The sequence below is a fragment of the Camelus bactrianus genome, chromosome 3 (genome assembly GCF_048773025.1).
Source record: "Camelus bactrianus isolate YW-2024 breed Bactrian camel chromosome 3, ASM4877302v1, whole genome shotgun sequence".
NCBI classification, from domain to species: domain Eukaryota; kingdom Metazoa; phylum Chordata; class Mammalia; order Artiodactyla; family Camelidae; genus Camelus; species Camelus bactrianus.
The window spans coordinates 88,746,138-88,770,597 of NC_133541.1; the positions used below are offsets into that span (position 1 = coordinate 88,746,138).

Consider the following 24,460-nt stretch of genomic DNA (forward strand, 5'->3'; position numbering starts at 1 on the left):
AAATGTGATGTTTTAAAACCTGGAATTGATTGTTGATCCTTCTAAGTCAACATTTGTTTTTCAATGACGTTCAAACTGGCTGATTTACTTTAAAGAAATTATCATTATACTGAATTAATTATGCTTTTCAATATGTAAAAAAGCTTAATCCACTTTTATATTATAGACTTGGATACACTATAAATTAAAGTCTCCCAATCAAACAAAACCAAAACAAATAAAATTTTCAACTACCTCTAAAGGTGGAGATTAGCATATCACTGCTTTTCAGCAGGAAGACCTTGTGATAAGAGCAGAAGTAAAAAAAAACAAAAACAAAACAAAAAAATGGGGAAAACGATGCAGGATAAAAGAGTAGAAATGATTTTAAAAGATGTCAGGTGTAGATTCTGCTACAGAGTGACTAGCAGAATGCATGAACCTGACATCTGTGAGTCATGCTCTCTGTTTCGGTTCTGAGCAAGGTCCCTAGAAAAACTGAAGAGATGAATCAAAGTAAATGGCCTCAACCCTAGAAAATAATACATAAAGAATAATGGTGTAGAGGCTGGACAATAATCAGGATGACTTATTTATATATCTTTGCTTGAATTTAATGTCCTTTGTACTAACTGTGATTTGAGGCTACTCTTAGGGTTTAAAAAGAAACTCTCCAGCAGTGTGTAATATCGTATGAGCCAATTCCTTGCCCATTCCCAATCCAAAATTCCCCTTTAGATTAACAAGTCACTTTTAGAACATTCTCACTATATTTAGTAGTGAGTTATCTATCCATTACAACTGCTGGCATAGGAAATGCTAGCCTCTAGACCCAAGTTTCACATCACAGGGGTTGTTATCACCCTTCCCTAAATTACCAAGTACTAATTTGACCTGATGATGTGACATTCATTACAAGCTCCTTTTAAAAAAAATCTACACTTTTAGATTTTCTTAACCTAAATATATATGCTCAGAATATTTGCATACACGTGTGCGCGCACACACACACACTCACACATACACACAGCCTAACTTTGAAAGTATTCTTCTTTAAGATGGGAATTTCATTTTGCACCTGAGTTAACTGAATAGCCACATGGAGCAAATGTTTTTCCTCTGCACAGAAATGTGGCAGGTAATAAAGCTGTCTTTGTAGCAAACTGAAAACTCACTACGTAAAAAAGCACTAATTTGGCGACTATGTTAAACACACATTTATATAAAATAGTTCCGGCCCTAGAGGAGCTTATAACTAGTGAGGAGGGGAAAAAAGCTTACAAAATTTGGAAAATTGCCAGCAACAGTCAGAAATAAGTGCCATATGAGTGGTGTAGAGAATAAGGGCTCTCAAATTTCAGAGCAGGGAAGCGCTGTTTGGGATTGGGGTGGCCATGGAAACAAAGTTATGGGTTTAAACTTGGAAAAGGAAAGGGCTACACAGATAAGAAAAACGAGAAAGACACACCAAGCAGGAGATGGGGAATAAGAGTAGAAAATACTATAGAAAAAAGCAGGGATATGAACATGGGAGCAAACACTCTGTTGAAGTGAAGGGGTGAACAAATGTTTATTAAGATTTTATTAAGATACTACAGGTGCCAAGCACTGTCTTATTTACTGAGGATATAAAAGTGATAAGGCCTCTGACATTCAAAGATCCCTAATAACAAACTATCCTATTGGGCAGCATGATGTAATGGCCCTAGGCCCATCCTGGCTCTGTAGGAAACATAACCCTTGTTACGACTCACCGTGTCTCACAAAATAATAAATACACATCCACATACATTACAGGGACCAAATAAATTCAGCACAAATTCATTTTGGGCTTACTGTGTCCAAGCACCATTTAACTACAGGACTGAGAGCATGCCTGGTGATTAGAACAAGGAGGCAGACTAGAAAAGTGGCTAAGAGCATAAACTTTTAATACCTTTGACCTGGGTTCCAGATCTTTCACTTACTTGTTTGCAACCATGAACAATTTAACCTCTCTCAATCTCAGTTTCCTCATCTTTAAAATAAAAATAACAGTAACACCTACTTCCTGGAGCTCCTGTGAGAGGTCTACCATAAAATTGATGAAAAGAACATGTAAGTGCTCAAAGGATGTTAGCTGTTAAGAATGCTCTGTGAAACTAAACTCATTCTCTGCAACCTGTACCCTCCTTCCTCTTCCCCTTATGGTTCAGCAGCCTGATTTCCAACTTGTTTTCCTCTTGGGAATGAATAGGGGTTGGGGAGGTAGGGAAAATTACAAGAGTAGCTCACATTATTTGAGAGCAGACTGATTGTGTGCCAGGCACTGTTCTAAGCAACTTACATGTATGAATTCATAATAATGGGTACATTATTTCAGTAAAATATTTATTTGTACAGATCATAGTTCTAATAAGTTGCTATATGTCATTAAAAAAAATTAACCCCAAATAATCTTGGCATAGAAAAAAATTTGCCTGTGTGCAGAAAAGGCAGGGCAAGAAAACTAAAAATAGAATCTACCTGTTTTATTAAGTGGTTTTGTTTCTCTTTAATCTTCGTGTCTGGTGGGGAAAAACAAGACTACCACACACATTCTCACTGTGAGACAAGAAGGAGCCCCATGACAATCTCAGGCAGGAGTTTACACATAACAAACAGCATGAACATATAAACTGATGGGGATACCCATAGTCCTAATTTTAACACTTGAACATTCTCCACATTGTAATATGTAATTAGCTATAAATTAAACAACAATGAGGAGGGGCATTTTGAAGCAACTCTGACATCCTTGAAATTTAGGTGTTTGATGTGCTGTGGACAACTTCCTTGGACAATTAATCAGAAATAAAGGAAAGCTTCATTCAGAAAACGACATGACTGCTGTTCAAAACTAAACGCATTTTTAAAATTGAGGGGTTTTGTTTTTTTTTTTTTACGAAGTGGAAATAAACACAATGAAGAAAATATTTCATTGCAACAGTCAATGTTTGTTTTTTAGGAAGAGTTTTCTGGATTACCATAATAATATTACTTACAAATAATGTAGCACTTTGGTCATTTCAAATTACTACTTTTTAAAAAAAACTTCATAAATTTACACTTAGAATCGATACTGATTGTACGACTATTGTCCAAAACTGTAGGACACAATTTCCTATTTTTTGAACCAGGACTTATGAAAACATCTGAAATATTTATGGACTTCAAATGGTATTTACCAGACAATCATATAAGAAGGTAAGAGCAAATGAATGGGAAACATATCATTAATAGTTCTTTTAACAATATGGAGAGCTTTAAAAAGAAGGGCTAATTTGTTTGGCAAAATGACAAGTCTTGGTCCACAACTAAGATGCTAAATCACAAAAGCATGTTTGGCGATAATTCTCGGACTCAGAGAGTAATTCTAACTCAGTGCTTACCTCATTGTAGAATGGCTTTTGGAAAACATACTCATTAAATGATCTAAGTCCTACAGGCCTCAACACATTCTGTGTTTAACCTGCTACTTCCGGCCTTAAAGAAATGAAGTCTCCATTCTCAGCAGGAAATTTTCTTTCTTGGCTGAGACTTAGAGCTCAGGGAACAAACCAGAGATAAATCAATAAAAATCTCTACGCTAGAATTTCCTTGTTAGGGGAAAAGAATGGAGACAAATGAGGTTTGGGATTTTATTCTTTTCTTATAATCCCCTTTTGAATTTCCTAGGCTATTCCTTGCTTTTATTATTTTTCCTATTTTCCCAAACTTCCATGATCAACATCATTCCTAAAGCCTCTCCAGTTTCATTCATTTCTGCTTCATCTTCAGATTCTCCTTTGAATCCTCCCACTTTCTGGAGCACCAGATCCATTTGGGGACCTAATGGTTGTATGGAAGTCTGTGTGCATTTATACACATACATACAGATTTGCGATTGAGATAACTTCACATAGCAGAATTTGGGGGTAACCAGGGATAGGGAGGTCGTGGTTACAGTGTCTGAGAGCCATAGTCTATCGATGAGGAACCAGAGACCCAGAGGATTTGACTGGCCTTAAGTCATCTGTAGGCTAACTGCAGAGCCAGAAGCTGATCCCAGGCCTTTTGACTCCAAGGACCTGTCTGCTTTGTGATGCAGCAGAGTGTTTTCAAAAACGTCAGAAGCAGCATGGATAGAAAGTTCAAGATTAGTTTTCAGTGCTGTACTTCTTCCAACACCAATTCACATGTAGCACAAAGGTCTAAGGATAAATGAGTTCACATAGTTTGACGTTTGAAAGAAAAACAAAGGAAAGGAAATGAGTACTTCAGGAGGGAGTCAGATTATGTTACCCGGAGTCTTATCCTTAAGTTCAAGAAGTGAAGTCAGGCAACACAGAGGAACCACTTGGTTTAGAATTCCTCTGAATTCCTTTAGTCCCTCAGGCCAGTTAAAGTGAAATGATCTGACAGTTCTGCATCTGCTAGTGATTGAAGGCAAATGGGACGCATTGTGCTAGTTCCCCTTCAAGAAATATATAGTGCACAAGGCTATTGTGAAAGTAAACACTGCACACTGCACACTGCAACCGACCCGCTCTGACTAATAAACGTGGAGACACCTCCAACATATGGGGAACTGATGCTCGAACAGACACAGGAAGAGTTACCAAAAACGTGCCAGAGAGGTAACGCAGAAATAATTTATTGCAAAGATGTGTGTTAGTTCCCATGTTATCCTCAATATTTAGTCTGTTACAGAGAGTTATGTTTACAATGAAACGCTCTTGAGAGCCCCCCATCCCCAAACCCTCCCCCCAACTTCAGTTCTCTAAACATTCTTCCCTGGCAGACTGTGTGATGACATAATAGAAGTATGATTATCTAGGGGAACTTCACAGGCATTTAAACCAACATTACTGGCACAAAGCATTGGAAAGACTCCCATATGGACTTGTAATGGGCTGTGATTAAGTAAAAATAAAATTTGTATTTACTAAGGGGTGCGATTCATGACAAAAGGAGGTAAAATAAGGCCAAGCTGCTTGCACTTATCCTCCTAGATTGAATCATAAATGACTGTGAAATGGAAATGGACCCCTTTCCAGCATGCCCATTTTAATGATGCTTGCTCTTGACCTTTGTGAACTAGAAAGTCAGGCCCCTTAGAGGGGAACATAAGTGTGTAGGCGGCAGTGGTATTTGTTTTTGTCCAGCAGGATTTCTGTGATCCAAGGGCTGAAAGGGAATATTCTTTCTAAGCCAAATGTGCTCGAAGCCAGAAATTTCTCGGGCTCTACTCAAACCTAACTTCAAACTTGAGTTTGCCAGAGGAATTAGAAAGAGCCAGAAACCAAGAGGGAAGCGAGAGAGTGACAGACAGAGACCTCTTTTTAAGAAAAACAGGTTTAATCTACCAAGGATGAAGACATAAATTATACTTGTTACATCTCCCACAAGCTTGGTATAAGTACCAGTTTAACTTACAATTTATTTTGGTACCCTGTCAATCATATGGTTCTTCCCAAACCACCAAGTCCTCAGCATACTCATTCTGTCCTCCTAATGTCCAAAGACAGACCAGGTCCAATTTTCACTGTGATAGTCTATCGCTATTGTTACTATTTTCTCTGTGATTAATCCTGAAAAGCATTTGTCTGTGGGGAAAAAATAGGCTCATTTTCAACTCTGAAATTAGGAACCTCTGAGAAATGACTGACCTTGTGCAATACTGTTGCAGGATTGTATTTTAGATTGTTTAATGAACAATGCCAAAATCACATTTTTTTCCTGGAAAAATGCTTCTACTCTAATACAAACCCAAGACAATGATAAATATTTGAATATTAACCATTGCAAAATAGAGCTTCCAGAATGATTAAAGTGGCCTCGGCCTCAAGGAGGTGCAGAACGCTTATAGTATTCTAGAATGTTTTTGCATTTTTTCTCCTAAACAATTTGAAAAACCGGGTCAAGTAAGTGAAGAAAGAGCAATAATAAAGGGATTTGTCGTATTCACGCTCATGTCACATTCAAGAGCCTGTGAAATTATTTTGCCCGGGAATCTAAAATGCTAGATCAGTTCTTGGCATAACTCAGATGAGCACTTACTTATTCACACTCCTGGTCTCTTCCAAATATAAAAAGAGCAGCTTTGGAAATGCTTCTGCAAGCAAAGTATCTTCGAGAGAAAAAAAAAATCCTCAAGTTAATTCTAGGTCTAGGACTTAGATCAACCCGGAGATGTCTGGGTCTATTAATAACGGTACATTCTCACTTCTGAAATAGAAATTTCATTTGGAGAAAAATATCTGACATAGAAGTCCTGCCTTGTTCTTAAGAGAAAGCATAACTGAACAACCCTTTTCTACAGTTCAGGCTCTCCAGTGTGTGAGCGAGGAAAAGAATCTCTGCAGGAAATACCCAGTTGATGTGAGCAAGTCTTCCTTCCCTGTGAGTTTTAAGTTTCCCTCGGGGTTTCCCACCTTACTCATCCCGAGGAAATCTGCTCTTCCCTAAGGCTCAAATAAAAGCCAGCCCTTCCTTTGACTTCTCTTAGCCCAACTGAGGCATGTTAGAAATTTCTAGTACAATGTATAAAATATTAAGTGATAGAAATAGTTAATTTAACAGTTAATAGTTAATAACAGCTAACTAGTACTTAACTGTAAGACTGATAGGGCTTTGGACACAGTGCCCAAGGAAGCTGGGGAAGATAGTTTTCAGGCTTCAGACTTGGGAAGATGGTACTTACAGGGCAGGAAATGTACAAACAAAGGAAGGGTAATCAGACAGTTCTGGCCAGATGTCAACAATACAGTCCACGCTTTGGCTTTGTCAATATTAACATATTCCCTTTTGCAGTCTTAAACATCCCAATTACAACATGCTACTGCTTAACACAAGTATAGTCTTCCTTTCCTCACACAGGAGCAGTCAAAATTCTTCTCAGTTAATGTACCCAGCATTCTACCTCTGGTTCTACCACTATATAATGATGGACTTGAAGCAAAGAGCTAAATTGTGATATTAATCATCACTAACGTACCCTACATAAGATAGTAAGGAAAAAAGAGAAGGTGAGGGAAATCACATCAGTAAACAAAATAGCCTTTGTTTCTGAAATTGTTATAAGGTTACAGTTGGCACTAGTAAGTTCCTTTTTTCCACTATCCATTCTAGACACCATTTGCCTTCCTTTAGTAATGCCTCAGCTGATTCAGGGCTCTTTGCCTAGTGAGGTTATTCAAAATTTCACTTAAAAGGAGTCTGCCTGAGTGGATATTATATAATCTTCTATAGAAGAGGCAGTCCCTGTCCCAAGGGGATATTCCTCTCTGTTACCATTGTTTAGCAGCAATCCTTATTTCTCTGGATAACTAGGAAAAATAACCCCAGTAAGCAGAGAGGGCCTCTTTTTTTTTGCTGATTTAGTCAGGGGCATGTGGTACCAAGAATGACCAAGGGTATCTCAGCTTCTAATTCAGTGGAACCAATGTTATGTCCCCTGGTGGAAGTATTCACACATTGAGTCCTAATACCTCTAAATTCATAGAGTTTAGGAAAAAGGTGATGTGGAGCAAAAATTTGGGAAGCAGATCAGGGACTGCAAGAGTGAAAAAGCCACTCTCACTTCTGTCTCCTTATTGCTCAGACTCACATATTCTGGCCATGGGAGAACGATCACAAAATACTAGCCACTGGTTTGTTCTACACCAAATTCTATGGCACATCTCCCAATGTCACAAGGACCGCCAGCAATTGCAGCAATTAAGGCTTCAATAGACCTATCATCCTTTCACAAGGCCAGATACTTCATATATGATGATAAAAAAGGCATTTCATAAATTCACAAGTGGGGTCTTTGGTAGAAAATCATGGTAGACAAGGAAAGGGAATCTAAATAGAGATGGTCATCCTTTCCAGAATAAGAAGCATATATTTGAACTATCATTATATGGCTGGCTAAGAGGGGAGGGTATAGCTCAAGTGGTACAGTGCATGTTTAGCATGCATGCGGTCCTGGGTTCAATCCCCAGTAACTCCTCCAAAAATAAATGAATAAATAAATAAACCTAATTACCTCCCCTGCCATTATATGGCTGGCTGACTCAGCTAAGGTATGGAACCATTTCCCATATTGGTCATTGTTGCTAACAATCTGGTTTCCTGTGAATGATGGATTAGACTGGCCTTGGTGACAGTATATATCTGTCAGTGAGCTCATGCAAAATTTTATTCTTCATGCAATGGGCACATTGTTCATGACTGCTGTTCAAAAGCACTGAGGTGGCTTCCTTGCCAGGGAAGGAGGATGACTGACATCCATTCAGTAGTTCATATTACCTACCAGAGTGTTAAAAGTATCTTCCATACCAGAGCCTCATTATGACCACTCACATGGACAACACACATTTCAAACTCCAAGAAGTTCATCCAGACAACTCTTACCGAATCTTCTTTGTCACTAAACATCAGCATCTCTCTTACCCAAAACCTTACTCCTTCCACAATTACACAGTTAGTTGTTGCTTCTGTTTCAGTGAAGATGGACAGCTTTAGACATCTGTTTGCCAAACAATGACATGTACTACTTGGGAATTATGACCGTGGGGAGGATGACACTATCCAGTGTTCTTTAGGCCTCCATAGCTACAAAAGTCACAACAACCTACTTCTGGTTGAAGTGAGCATACAGTCAGTACATGTTCCATTATCCAAGTTTAAATAACATCCCCTTCAGGACAGTGAAACTCCCCATGAAGTCAAAGATGTTGGTTGGAGCAGGAATGGTAATATGAGAGAGAACTGTGCCTAGCTGGAGTGAATATATATATTCATATATATATATATTTATATATATAAAATTATAGATAATTATAATTATCTATAATTATATTTAATTAAGAATTATAATATCATTAATAATAAAGTGATTATTATTCTGATTTTATTGCTTCTTAGGAAGTTCAAAATGGATAGCTCAGGTCACACGGTCAGAGGCTGCCTGGTGACTGACCAGGCATTCAGTCCATACATGTGTCCAGGGTAAAACTGAGAGTTGTTTCTTAAAAGGAAAAGAGCCATTAGATGGAGAGGCATAGCTTTGCTCCAAAATCCCACGGTCTTTCTGTAATTTACTGTTGTGTCTTTCCACCAGTTCAGACAGCTTCCTAACCTGCTACCAACCATCCCGCACCATAGGGTACCCTGGTTCAGAAGAGATGGTGCCCTTGTTGCTGCCTCCTGGACTTGACCAGCAGGAGGCCTTTTTCAACCTCTGTTCACCTATCAAGTATATGTTGTTCCCAAACAACAAAAAGGTCTACTAAGGATTCTTTTGTATGTTTGTTTTAAAGGTAGGAGGTGTAAGATATAGCAACTAACTTTCACTTTAAAAAGACTATTTTGACATGCTTCAGATGGATAGAGTCCAGAAACAACACTGAGATCCCAGAACCCTGTATTTTAACAGAATTTATTTTTCTAGTCTCCAGCAGTCATGTTATCTTTTGTGACTTCTAGAATACACACTACTCTCTAGCTCTTATAAACATATCAGTGTGTCTGTGGCAGCCTTGATGCAAATTGATGAAGGTAAATAGCAGTCTGTCAGGTAAAAGCAAATGGCTTCTGATGCTCTTTGCTTATTGATACAACAAAGCAAAAAAAAGCATTTGCAAGCTCAATAGTTGCATAACAGTTACCAGCTGATTTGCACATATATGCAGCAACAGCTGCAATGGAAGATGTTATCTAATTAAACCTACAGTAATCATTGTCCTTGTTCCAGACCCATGTGTCCTCTGTATAGGTCCATGTGAGTTAAATGGGGTGATGGAATTCTTCTCCCAGGCATCTTCTGAGCAAACCAGTTCCACACACTCGAGCCAGGACACCGATTCCATAACCTATTTTATGTGTACTTGCCAAAAACTTCATTCAGACTGACAGAAATCATGTTCCTCCTTCCCCCACCTCACCCCCTCAGCACCTCTTCTCACATACTTTTTCCAAATTTTTACTGATATGCAGAAGAGAAATCTCACAATTATTTTGGTGTGTAAGCCATCTTCTCCCAAGCTTGACACTGTATTTGTCATTATAATTACAATCTCTCTAGAGCGTTCAGTGTGATCTGACTTTTGATTTAGGTCTGGAGGCAATGAGGATGGATGGAGGTGTGAACTGCGAAGTATTAGTTTCCTCTTCCAAGGTGCTGACTCTGAGTAAGGTCAATGCAAGGGTTTCCAGCACACACAAAAAAGACAGCCTAAACAAGGTGGGGGAGGGGGGATGGGAAGAGGTTGCTGCTGCTTCTAATATTGGTGAGATATGGCGGCTTGAGGTATTTAGAGTTATCCAGTACCCCCTCATATGTTTTCACTTCATTATTTAGGTTGTACCATACTTCATTATTCAATGGAAAGTAACATTTTAGAGAGAAGAAGGAAAGTGCTAGACAGTGGATCATTTATACGTGTATCATGGAGGTGAGGGGTAACAGAGTTGGCAGATGTTATTTATTGGTGACAGAAAACTCAGTTCTACTGAAGAGAAAATTATTCTTCTACGCATCAGACAATCTTCTAAAAACAAATGTAGCAGACAAAACCTTCCTTTACTGTTCTCTTTGTATTTATGTAGGAAGTTTATAAATACATAATACATTCACACCACAGAAGCTAAATGGTCCTGCTGACTTTTCACCCCTCATATGGCAAATTAATTTGAAAACTCTAACTGGGGAAAAAAAAACTATTTCATACAGGAGAAGAACACAGAGCATAAATTCATTGGAAAATAAGGTTTAAAAATAAAATTCCAAATTAAGTAATCATTTTATAATGACACTAGGTGACTCTAGGGCATGCTTTACTGGACTATTAATACATGTCTCAAGCAGTTGAAGGCACCCAAGGCATGCATTAATAGACACTAAAACACAACCTGTCATGCTTTAATGCTAAATTAATTAAGCAATAACGTGACCTGTGTGAAGGTCTTTCCTGGTCCAGCAATTACTGAATGGAAGAGGTAAAAGTGTTTTCAGACATTGCTTGACCAAACAATTGTTAGTTTTCATAAACAAACAGAAAAATATATTTATAAAGTACAGTTTAATTTTTTTCCCCAAAGATAGTTTCAAAGTTAAGTTTAGGACAAAGAAAAGCAATTTTTAGCACTTTTAGGCCACAGTCCTATAACTGTTTAATGCATATTCCTCGTGGAGCTTACAAATATAAACCCACATCCGATGACTTTGGTTTCACACATTTTTCATTTGAACATTATTAGGCTGATCAGTGAGCCATAGAAGTAGACATATGAAAAGCAGTTTCAAATAATACATGTACTTGCTATAGGAAGCAAGTTTACACACAACTGAGTTTCCCAATGCCCTTACAATTTCTATTACCACTTGCGTTTACCTACTTTTTTAAATGCTGAATTTTTCTAAATTTAACTTCAGAACTACTGCTGTCTGAAAAAACTCTTAAAACATTTTCAATGATAATTGCTTTGTAAATACAGATACTATGCTTCATATGAAAAGAAGATAGGAAAATTATGTTTAGTATCTGATATAGACTATATAATTCAGATTTTCCACTGATTTTGAACCAGAATTTTTGTCTATTTGTACACTGATGTATCTCAAGTTCATAGAAAAATATTTACTACACAGAAGATCTCAGTAAGCATTAGCTGTATGAGTGAACAGATGAAAGAATGTTCACATTACACTGTACTATGTTAAGAAAACCAAAGCAAAACTATGTGGGTTTTGCTCTCAAGTTTTTCACAACCTCTCAAGGAAAGAAATTAATGTTTTTGTAACTAGCTATGATACAATTTTGTTATTTATTCATTTTTACTTTAAAATTCATTTTGAAGACTCTTTGGGAAGGATTTGCTGTGGCCATCCTGGAAGTGTGTTATATTTTCCCTAAGCTGGATAGGGAACCCTGTTTCTTAAAAAAAAGTTTCAAAGGAACAAATGAATAGAAGTGCATTGTGACAGCAACATTAGGGCTGCAACATGGGCGATGTGCTGGAGAAGACAGAAGATGAGGAGAGACCAGAATCTGACTCAGCTTGTCGAGGGCCTTGAACACCTGTTAAGAGGTTTTTTAAGAAGAAGAGAGCAGTTAATTTGTATTCAGTGTTGGCAGGGAATTCAATTCAGAAATGTAAGAAGCACCCACATTATCTATTAGGGGTTTCTTCATGATCATTGTAAAAATGGGTTTAACAAAATGGTAGCCAAAGAAGCCAGATCAGAGTGAATCAAAGAATAAATGGAATGGTAAAGATAATTTTTAAGAAGGAAAAGCATGGAAGACATCTTTCTCATAATTAAAATCATAAAGCTATACCAGTCAACTAAGCAGGATATGGAAAATTGAGATGGAACTGAACTAAGATCCAAGAAAAAGACACATATGTATCATGTATCAAAATGTGATACATGAAAGAAGTGGCATCACAAATCACTTTGGAAAAAATGGACAATTAAGTAAGTGATGCTTGAATAAAATAAAGCCATAACTAAATCATGCTACAAATACATACACAAATGACAGAGGGTTAAAAGCTTAATGCTAACAAGCAAAACTTTTAGAGTAAAATATTTTTATTATATCAGCAAAGAAAAGATCTCTTAAACAAGACATGTAAAGCACAAATCCATAGACAAGACTGTCATTTGACATTAAAAATTACAATTAAAACATTCTTTATGACACTATGAACCAAGCTGAAAGACAAGTCATATGCTGGAGAAAGTTATCTTCAACCTAGCTGACTTAGAGCTAGTATACAGAATATATAAACAAATCCTATAAATCATTATAAAAAATACAATAGAAAAATAGGAATTACATGAAAAGATAATTTATGGAAGAGGAAACCTGGATATACCAATAATCATGAAGAATCCTCACTGACTCCGACTACAAATTAAAACAAGGAGATATCATTTCATATTGATGTGTGTCTGACTGTAATAGGAATGTATGGCTATATCTGGGAGAAATTTGACAATATCTATTGAATTAAAGATAGATTAACCATATCCACTTGTAGATATATTCAACATGGAAAATCCAACAAAAGTACACAATGAATCAAATGCAAGTAGGATCATTTTAGCACATGTTCTGAGTGAAAACTATAGAGAACACACTGTTCACTGATGAAGAAATGAGTGAATACTTGAAGTAATTAAAACATATCAGGACAGATAAACTCAAAACACAACAATAAAAGAACAGAGTAATTCATCAAAGACTATGTACAGTATGACAGTATTCAAGAGAAACTGTAACTGTAAACAAATACTATATATTTTTATGGCCATATATATGGAGTATATAATCCAGTTTGAGTACAAAATTCTCTAAATTTATAACAGTAGTTATCACTGGGGAGAGAGGGGATAAAAATGAGAATAGAAATATAGGTGAGACTACCATTTTATGAAGCAAAAATGTAAAAATGAGAAAATCTCTTAAATCTGTGGGGAAAAGTACATGAGAATTTGTCATAACATTTTTGGGTTAAATAATTCAGTTATAAAAATTTTAAATTAAATATACATATAGAGTCTAAAGTAGTAAGTACCATATCAGATGTCTGCAAAACATTTAAAAGTAAATATTTTATGATGTATTTTATATCGTAAATATTTTGAACTCAGTGAGGGAAAGGACCACTCTCTTAGATTACTTAGTATACAGTAGTTTTGTGCAGTTTTGTATAGAGCCAATGTACCTGGCAGGATAAGTGCAGTTGATAAATATATGTTTGAGGGAAAGTCTCTGGATCTCATTTACTAATTCATTTAACAATTACTTGCCAAGTGTGTACCATGCTCTAAGTAGCAATCTAGATGCTAAAATGCTAAAGGTCTAAACATAAAAAAAAATCCATGCCTTCATGGAACTTACCTATTAATAGATGGAGATAGAAAATAGACATAAGTAAAATAGAAGATAATATGCACACGCAAAAGAAAGGAGACTTGGTCAAGTTTACCAGTGTTGGGGAGTAGTGGTGGAAGACGCATGTGGTATTAAAGAGGGTGTGGTCAGGGTAGTCTCACTGAGAACATGACTTCTGAGCAAAGACTTAAAGAGTTAGGAAGAAAGCTATATAGGTATATGAAGAAGTAGGCAGAGGAAACAGTCAGTGCAAAAGGCCCTGGAGCAGGTATGTATATATTAGATTCAAGGAACAGGAAGGAGGCCAGTATAGCCAAAGAAAAGTGGAATAGAGGACAAAAGCTAGGAGATGAGGTCAAAGAGGAAAAAGATCCAGATCATGTAGGATCTCACAGGCTGTTTTAAGGATTTTTCGTTTAGATTGGATGATTATGAGCAGAAGAATGACTGACTTTCACTTTAAAAGACATACTGGCTATGGTGTTGAGAAAAGAGACAGGGACAGAAGAGAAAAGAGACAAGGACAGAAGCAGGGAAATGAGTGAGGAGGCTGTTGCAATAATATAGGCAAGACGTGATGATAGCTCAGGTCAATAGAAACAGAGATTGTGGATGTTTTTTGAAGTCAGAAGCAATAGGATTTGCTAAGGAAATACATGTGGGAAGTAAAAGCAGGATAGAAGTCAAGAATGACTGCAAGGTTTTTGGCCTGGGCAACCAAAAGGAAGGAGTGGCAATTTATTGAGTTGGAGTTGAACAGATAGAGCATATTTGTGAAGAGAGAAAAGGAATTCAGCATGCAATACAAAAAGTTTTAAATGATACCAGGAGAAAGGGGCTAGTAGGGGTTGGGGGGGGGGGGATCCAAGAGCATATGTTGCCTAGAAGTCAAAAAAAAAAATGTCTGTCAAGTAGGACAGAAAGATAAACTATCAAATGCAAGAGCATTTCTGTTCATCAGATGTGGGTAAAAGCCAGACTGGACTGGATTTAAGAGATAAATGGAAAAGGAGAATTGGAGAGGCTCAGCATAGAGAACTATTTCAATTAGATACTTAAAATTAATTTTTTAATTTTTATAAAGAGAAACAGAGAAATGGAGTGACAGGTGAAGTTCAGTGGGAGGGTGGTCTACCCTTGAGTGAATTCCACATTTGCTCAAGTGAGGTCAAGAAAAGAAGATTTTAAAGATGAGAGAAATAATGGTTTGTTCTTCCATGAATAGGAATGATGGGTGTAGAGAGATGGAGAGAGAAAGGAGAAAGAGAGATGAGTGTGAATCCAAGTGGAGCGTCTGGCATTAGACAAGAGCAAAGCTATTCAGTCTACCATAGTATGAAGAAAGGCAGAATAAAAACAGATGCAGATTCTGGTAGGAAAGTGGTAGATGTGAGGATGGAATTTATGGAAGTTCTCTTTTAACTGATTCCATTTTTTTTTAATGAAATAGGAAATGAGATCCTCAACTGTGAGTAAGAATCGAGGAGGACGTGTTAGATGTTTGAGGTGAGAGCAAATTATAAGAATTATTTGTCTATGATAGTAGGTGAGTGAATGGACTATGGAAATATCATATGACAGCTGGGCATTATTAAGAATCAACTTCGGAGTTAATGATCATGGATTTGCAGTGAAGTCTGGCAACATGGTTCTCCAGTCATGGTTAGGTGTACAAGCACAGTTTATTTACTTAGGGTTGAGGTTTACTGAGAGATTATGATGAAACAAAATACAGAAAATGGAATTGTAGATGTCTGCAAGGAAGCAGTTAAAATGATTGTGGTATTCAAGCTGGCTATGTGGATTGTGGAATTCAAGCTGGCTATGAGCTAGGCATGGGATATGGAAAAGATGATAGAATCATAGGTTGTCAGGACTGGTGAGGAAGAACGCTTGTCAGAGTTGGGGTACCACAGAGAGAGAGAGAGAAAATGAGAGCTGGAAAGATGGGAGGCGTTCACTCATCAAGGGTAGGTACTTGAAGCTGAGACTGTGGGGGCATCAGTTATTAGCAATAACATGGCTAAGATATTGAGAATCATAAGCCTGTGGGTTGAAAATGAAATTATGACAATAAGGTTCCCAAGAGCAGCACAGAGAAAGAGAATTACAGAAAGATGTTTGTTTCCTTTGACATTTCCCTCTGGGGAAATGTAAGCTTCTCTACTCATCCCAATACTGTTCCTAAGGTCTTTCAGTTCACGTTTTCTCCTCTCTTTGATGGAGGTAGCAAAATAGATGCAATGAAAAGGATGCTGTGATGCCCAAAAGAACACCAGTTAAAGAATGAAAGGGAAGTAAAAAGACTACCATTGCCTTGTTTGTATTTCTGCCTGCCCCTTCACTTTTAAGCCCACAATTCTAGAAGACTGCTTTCAGAATCATTCTCTAACTTTATACTTAGAAAGAGTTAGTAAAATTAGGCTTGATATATAAAATTTCTCTTAAAGGTGTCGTTTCATGCATGTCTATTAAAATGGCTATAAAAGGAACACTTTAGAATTTATGTATTGAGAAGAGACAATTGTTGTATTCTTTGAATGATATTTGGTTTGAGGACTTCAGACCAGCTTGTCTAAAACTATATAGCAATAGCATTTCATTCTAGCTGATCAATTCTCATTCTACTCTACACAGATATTTAGTAGTCTGAAGTTTCTGAAAAGAAAGAGCATAGTCTTATCTGATATGACCACTACATTGGTGCACAAGCTTTAACCTTCCAATTTAAACTTTAGTTATAACTCCACTTTCCACAGTCATAGAAATGTCGGGTGCTGGGTTTTTGTTCAACTCTCTAGCATGCTCACTGAAGAGACACTTGGATATCTTTTGTTCAAAGCCAACGGGACTTCTGTCGGTGAAAGATTTCAGCAGTGTCTACAAACTGAACATTTGGTCTGATGTAGCATGCTGTGACCCACAGCTGTAATAACCAGCTGAGTCTGCTCAAACTTCAGCCATCAACCCGCTCCATCCTGTAACAGAATCTCAGTCACAGAATGCGTACATAACAATGGGTTTCACAAGGTCATTTTAGAAAAAGGAATTGGTTAGTATCAACAGTTGCTAAAAATACAAAATTTTCAGAGATTCTGAGTATAACGAAACCAAGAGATACTACTGATGTTTTAGACAGACTGAATGCAGATGAAGCATGAAAAAGTAACCTTACCTTACAGTTCAATCAACTACTGTTTTTAATACATAAATTGTGAACTAGCAAATGGAATCACTACTGACCTAATGAATAAAAATTAGGAATATACAAAACACTGATACTCATATAGCCTCCATTGATTGGGATCCCCAAATTTCACAAAGTAGATGAGATCTGTCACCTAAGGAAACTTCCAAGGATGTCACCAACCAAGGCAATATTCAGAAATATGTTGGAAAGGAAGATTTTCTTTCTTTTAGAAAATATGATTATGGAATCATTAAATGTTAAGCACATAATATAAACTTTATATTTATGGCATATAATAAAATATACAGTAATTATGTTAATAACAAAAAAGATTCTGATATCTAATTAGTAACCCTAAAAAGGCACTAAATAGTACAAATTAATCATTATCCAAAGGAAAGAGTGCTCTGATTCTAAATTACCAGTCTTGGTTTTTATGAAAAATATTCCAGAAGTGGAGATAACATTTCTTATTGAAGTAGCACATCCAAACAGCCTGAATATAAATAGTTTGTTGAGAACTAATGAAAGCCAACTTGTTCATATTTTGGCAAACAGGGAGTCTTCAGTAGCCAGAGACAGGTAAGCGCTATAAGCCTCCTCTCCCAGAACCTTGATGCCAGGTGGAAGAATACAAGGAAAGGAAGTCATGGACCAGTTTTGGTGTTCATGTAAACGTTTTTTAGTAAAAAGACAACAAAACACTCATGTCGCAAGCTCCATAGACTCAGTGACAGTTTTAGATTCTCTGATAGCAACTCTTGGGGGCGATTCACTGAATGCAGATTTATCTTGTTTATCATCAATCTAATGATCAGTACATTCTGCAGAATATCCAGGCAGTCCCAACCTCTTTGGATTATGTTATATCAGAGGACAGGAGAGTTAACAAAGCCCTGAAACCAATCTGTAATTGTGTATTGTTCCCTTTTCCATGTGAATACAAATTGTAATCCTACTTTCCTGTTGGAACAGGTAAAAGTATTCATGAAATTATTAGCCTCAACTTTGGACCTGAGGCCATTTTAATGGTTCTAGAAAAATAAATCTGAAATGGCAGCTGCAATCAAGGATACTGACTAGTTGAGTTCTCAGTAGCTTACTGTCATCCTTTAGCATTCAACAGGTTTCTGCCAAGGCCAAATCTCTGCAGAATTAAACGGAAAAAAATAGGGACCTCCACCCTTTAGATCTATGTTGTCTAATAAGGTAGCCATGAGATACATGTAATATCTAGATTAAATAAAATTACACATTCACTTCCTCACAATAGCCATATTTCAAGTGCTTGATAACCATTTCCATCATTATAGAAAGTCCTATCAGACAGCACGGCTTTAGATCTTTAAGGGTAGCACTATTTTCATCCATTCTCTCACTCTGGGATGCTTGCTTTTGATTCACTATTTTGACAGGGGAAGGATGTGAAGTTTCAGTCTTCTATTTGAACTTCCCTAATATGAAATCTCATAAACCACAGGCCAAGGACTCAATGTAGGGGCTAAGCCAACTATGACATATGTCAATCCAACTGAACATTTGAGGACCAGGGAAATGACCACTGGATGGTTTAGCTAGCCCAGTAAACCCACCATAAGCCAAATGTTGGTCAAGATTCCTTTCATTTCATGATCCCTAAATTCCTCCACTCTAAAAGGGGAGCCATGATGACTTTGCTTCCTAGGGTATTAGTCACAACTTAGATACTAAGCCCAGCACTCCTAGACACACTTGGGTATTTCCCTTTCCTCAGAGTACAGCTACCCTAGCAAATCCATGTAGATCTCTTTAAGAGAGGATTACCACAGTGTATACTTGCTGTAGGGTTATAACATTCCTTCTCAGGTTTCCTGACTGAAAACTGGCTTGATTCAGTAACTGGAAGGAGGGTCATGATTCTTCATTAGGGCAAGAGCCCTCAGCCTCTGCATCATCCAACTTTGCTTTCTTTTGATGGCTCAAGGTGAGTGGTACCCATGTTGGCTACACAAGTATTTTGCCTCTATGGATGCTTTATTGCATCCCCATAATTCTCTACAAGTCAGGTCCCCTAGTCTTGTCACTCCAACCTTGCAACTCATTATGATGACTGCATCCATGTGGCTGCCTACATATAAGAATTGCCACTTGGCCTTTACTGTTTCAGGGTCCTATGAGTTCTATAATACCTTGTCCTACCATCAGTCCTGGCTAACAGGAGAGCCACCACTGAGCTTTCTATCGATGTTTGTGCTTCTCTCACAAGTACATTCCTTATGGCCTTCCCATGGAACACAATCAGCTGATAGGTCTTCTAGCCTTACATACCACATCCACTTTAGTATGCCCAGTATTGTGAGTCATTCCATTTCATTCTTCACCATCTTTCAAGAAAGTTCTGACAAGTAATGGCACTTGAGTGTAGGCAGCATTTCTCTGTGCTATTAGGAACCATCCTAGTCACTAGTTCATGCATTTCCTGAAATCTTTCTCAGGATATTTATATCCTATGTATTTCAGGAAAGTGCTCCCATATAAACTCTCCCCTATCCAATTTTACAATCTGGTCTCCTTAACCAAAGACTTGCAGATTTTAGTCCTTTCCAATACATGCTGGCTACTTCTTACAGCTGCTTTGGGGTACTGTCCCTTTTATTCCTTATTAGACTCACATGACCCTAGTTGGATTAAGCAGTAACTCAATCCAAGTTATAAACCTGTTGGCCAAGAGGTAGTAGAGGAACAGATTCTGAGGTTGGTATTGTTCCCACATAAAGGGGAGAATGCTAGGAATTGCTCTCCTCCAAAGAGAACTTCCTTGCTCAAAGGTACGCCCTCCTCCTGCACTGGATGACTGGTTAAGTCAGGTGAATCTGTAAAGGGCCAGCACAGTGCGTGAACTCTCTGTGGATCATCTGAAGTCTCAGCTGCGGTTGTCTTGCAGTTGAACTTCTTACTCTACCCAGTCCTGCCTCTCTTATGCTCTCATAAATGCTGTTTTCTAGAGCACGCTCCAATAATCTTCTTGCATGCACTTTTTGTCTGAGTCTATTTCCCAGGGAAATGTGAGCTCGGGAAATGTGTAAATTTTATTTGTACTCTCATGTCCCATTGTGTACCTTCATATTACCCACCCACATTATAAGCAAAAGTGCTGAAATTCATTTGCAAGTAGTAACAGTAAAGACAAAACAGAATAATAAATGAATGCACGTGTAAAATACTGAAAATGAGAAAAAGAGTCATGTAATGTTTCCAAGGAGAATAACTAGCAGGGTGTACTTGTTTGTAGAAGATATGGGAAAGTGTGTGGGCAGGGAGAAAAGGAACTAAAAAGAAGATGGGAAGAGATTTGGCATCAGAAAGGTTAAGTGAAGAACGATAGCTAAAGACATGAGACTGCAGTGGGGAGCCCGATTAGGGGAGGAGCTCCCTGTTAGAGGTCACTCAAGTGGCAACATGTTAAGAGACTGTCAGTCAGGAAAGCGTATAGGTGCAGCCCCATGGTATATTCAGCCTAGATGAGAACCGATAGAACACCTGGTGCTTTATACTCGGCTGAGCCACATCACGTCTCATTAATGGTGTATCTATTCCCTTTCTTCCCTCAGCAAAACATTAAAAACTTGAGATGAAAGCATGTCATTCTAAAACATATTTGGCTCAAAGAAAAAGATGCTTCCCAGAACTACGAAAGATCTTTCTTTAATGAAACTTTAATTAAACTTTGCTTTAATTTGGATCACAATGAAGAAAATAAGGGAATTTTCATCTTGCCCCAAGTGGAAAACGTCTGTGTGTGTCATGAATAAAATGCTGGCATTGAAATCTCTTCAATCTTTTAGCACTATGAGCCCTGCTGTTAACTAACTATGACAACAAACCAATTATTTGCAATTTCATTTACAAATAGATAGATCTTTAGGATAAATACATGTCCCAGAAATGTATTTTTGCATGCCCTCTAACATGCTAATAAGAACAACTGTAATTAGAAGGGACAAAGGCTGGGAAATATAATTTGGACAAAACCACATCTCCATCCTTTAGGGTTCATGAAACAATAGTTGACATTATATAATCCCTCTCAAAAGAAGCAGCCAAATGGCAACATACAATTAGCAAGCAACAATACTACTCAGAACAATTCTTAGGTGCTAAATATTTTAAATTTTCTACAAAGAACACGTATTTGAAAGATGTCAACTTTAGCAAATACTCAAGCGCAGTATTTCACCGTGTCATGTTTAGAATCTGGTCTGTTTCGTAGAGAATGTTCTTGCTGTCAATACTAGTGTCTGTTACTTCTCTACTGAGAAGTAGTCCATATGTCTCAGATTTGCCTGTGACCTCACACGCTTGCCACGTACAGTCAGGAAATGTATCCTCACTTGTGCCGAGTAGAAGAAGAAAGTTCGTATTTTTTTTAAAGAACTGAAATGCCTTCTATATAGTGAATATTAAGCCAGATATGTGGGATACAGAGTGGAAAAAAAGAGATGCAGCCTGGCCTTGAGAATTGAGAAGTGTTGTTAATGGGTATATTTTCCCAAAAGACACCTTCCTTAATCATTTTGCTCTAGCAAGACAAAAATTGAGAAGGGACTGCTTTCAAAACTAGGGCGGGTCTGCAAATAATAATCACTGGACCAAAGCCAATCCCTTGTTTTTGTATATAAAGTTTTACTGGAAAACAATCATGCTTGATTTTTATGTATTGTCTATGTCTGCTTTTATGCCAAAATGGCAGAGCTGAAAAGATGTGACAGAGACAGCATGGCTTACAAAGCCTAAAACATTTACTATTTTAGAGCCTCTCTATTAGTCCAGCAGTCAGTATCAGTAGCAAAGCAACATAATAGCCAAAGCAGTCACTTAAAGCCCTAGGCACATGTTGCTTGTAACACAGCTAAAATTTATTAATGCTTCTTCGAGAGTAATTCCTGTTAATGCATGTCCCATTTCTTTTGGTTTGGTTGTTACATATATATATGCTGAATAAATAATTATAGCTTGCAGTGAGATTAGTGCACAATAACCATACTGTCACCATGCTATTAGTTTTCCACACCTTCTATTAACTCTCCATGGTAGCCATGTTAGTTCTCTCCTATGCACTTAGTAATTTGTTGAGCTTCACTACAATGAGCATCTGGCTGCCTCGGAGTAAAAGAAGTTTCTAATATAAGAGCACAAGTTAAAGCAAGGTTAGAGTGCTTTCACAACTCAGGAGTTATTCTATGTACTCTAGCCTGTGGTCCCAGAACATCTTAACTAAGGTCATCACTTGGAATGCTTTCTACTCTATAGCCTTTCTTCCCTAACTTAAAGGTAGGGTCAGTAGATTCCTGGTCTACAGACCTACAGCTGCTGGATATAGAAAAGAGGGGGCACCAAAACATCAGATGTGTAGTCAAGAATGAATGTTTCAGTCCTCATAGGAGATGCATCTCAAGATGCGTAGAGCTCATACTGGAGTGGGAGGGGATCTTGTAAGACAAAGAGTCATCACAGTGGCAAGTTAATTTATGTCTATGTTGTTCTTTAATAGGATATTATTTTGAGTTATTAATCAGACAAATGCAGACTGTGTAGACCAGAGACTTAAGTAGTGGGAATTAGAGCATGAAAATGAAGACCAAAAGAGGTGAGCTACATCTCAAGGATGTCCAGGGGCTCCAAGGGTGACAAGGAGCAGCTCTTTCCCGGGAGCACCTTCTACTCTCCCCTGTGAACTTAGAGGCCATAACAGACAGAAGGAAGGGAGGGGGAAGAATCATGATGTTGTTGAACGTAAGCCCTGAAAAGCTTTTTAAAATTCTGAATTGAGTTTAAATGTATAGTTAAATGAGTTTGAATGAGTTTAAGCTTACTCTCAGTTGACTTAATTATGTTCTCCACCATCAGCTGATACGACCTCAAGAGCTAAATTAAATTAGAGAAATTTTAAAAGGTACAATTTTGCACTTATGTGTGTGACTGGAAATTCACGCCAGCCCAGAGGTAGTATTTCTAAAGTCCTCTTTCCACTTTTCCCCTCTTGTCACACTATATAAGTTGCTCTAACACATGTCAGACTTAAAGCAGGTTAAATTTGAGAACAGATCTTGTAACGCTGCAGTGGGGAAGTGTTGACAGCAGCACATGAATCATGGTCACAGTTGCAGCCTTCTTCAACCAGCTGAGGCCCTGGGCTGCTGTACTTAAGGGGTTCTTCACTGCACATAGACAGTAAACAACTTCAAAGATGCCCAGCCTTATCTTCTTTAAACTTGCAGGATCTCAAAGTCCATGACAAGAAAGAGAACCCAAAGTGCCTACTTAAAGGTATGCAAGGTCATACAGTTGGCCCACCATATCTGTGGGTTGCGCATCAGCAGATTCAACCAACCACAATCTAATTTCCCTTGGTTGACTGGTGAACCCCTGGATATGTAGGTATTTTATAGCCTTGAGTATCCCTGAATTTTGGTATCCGTGGGGGTCTTGGAGCTAATCCCCTAAGGATACCGAGGAACGACTATATATTATTTTAGACAAGGAAAATGTCAAGATGTCTTTTCTCCCATCCAGTAGAATTGTGCATACTACTATAGTAGCACCCAATAAACTCTGTTTTAACTGTCTTCTGCCTACCACTTCCAATGGAGTATGAACCCCTTGAAGACAGAAGTAGAAGGTTCTTTCATTGCTGTGGCCCCAGTACTAAGCCAGCCCTTGGAATCACCCACATAAATGACTCTTCATTACCCTTCATGAGTCTCCCAAAGTCAGTTTATCCCTCTGTCTCTGTCTTTCTCTCTGTCTCTCTGTCTTTCCCTATTCTCTCCTCTACCTACCCCTCCCCATCTCTAATCTCTCACTCCCTCTTTCTCTCTGTGTAATTTTTCTAAGGGATTGAGTATTCCCATAGCACAGTCTAATACTTTAATCAGTATAGTAACAGAGAAATATTATTTTCCAATGGGGAAAAAAATCAAAATCATATCTCTACTTCCTTGTGTGAGCAAGGTAAGATGATCTGGCTAAGAAAGGACATATCACTGAGAGAGAATGAGCAGTTTTTCCTCACAAGGCTGGAGTTATTATACCGAAGAATACAAAGCAAACCTTCAGAAAATGCTACAGCCCCCAAACCCGTTAAGTTGCTAATATTTGAGAGGTGCAACTTATGGATTATTTCAGTCCTTGGATACCTGGGCAGGACCCAAGGCACTTGGAACCTTGGCCTGGTCTCTTCTAGCTAAGAGTGGCCTTTTCTGTTCACTGTGTTATGTTCTAACTTGAGAAAGGATAGGAGGCACTCAGAGCTGAGGAAGTTCCCACAAGCTTTGAAGCTGCTACATGGATTTTGATAGGCATCTGTGGCATTGGAGAAATTGAGCTCCTGGTGCATGATAAAAGGTTACAGACACCA

The 24,460-nt window shown here is 37.9% G+C and overlaps 1 long non-coding RNA gene across 1 annotated transcript in view; it reads right to left on the bottom strand.

The window, feature by feature from the left end:
* LOC105082070 (uncharacterized) overlaps nucleotides 1-24,460 on the bottom strand; it is a 788,258-nt gene that overhangs the window by 609,544 nt on the left and 154,254 nt on the right. The gene's annotated exons all lie outside the window — the stretch shown is intronic.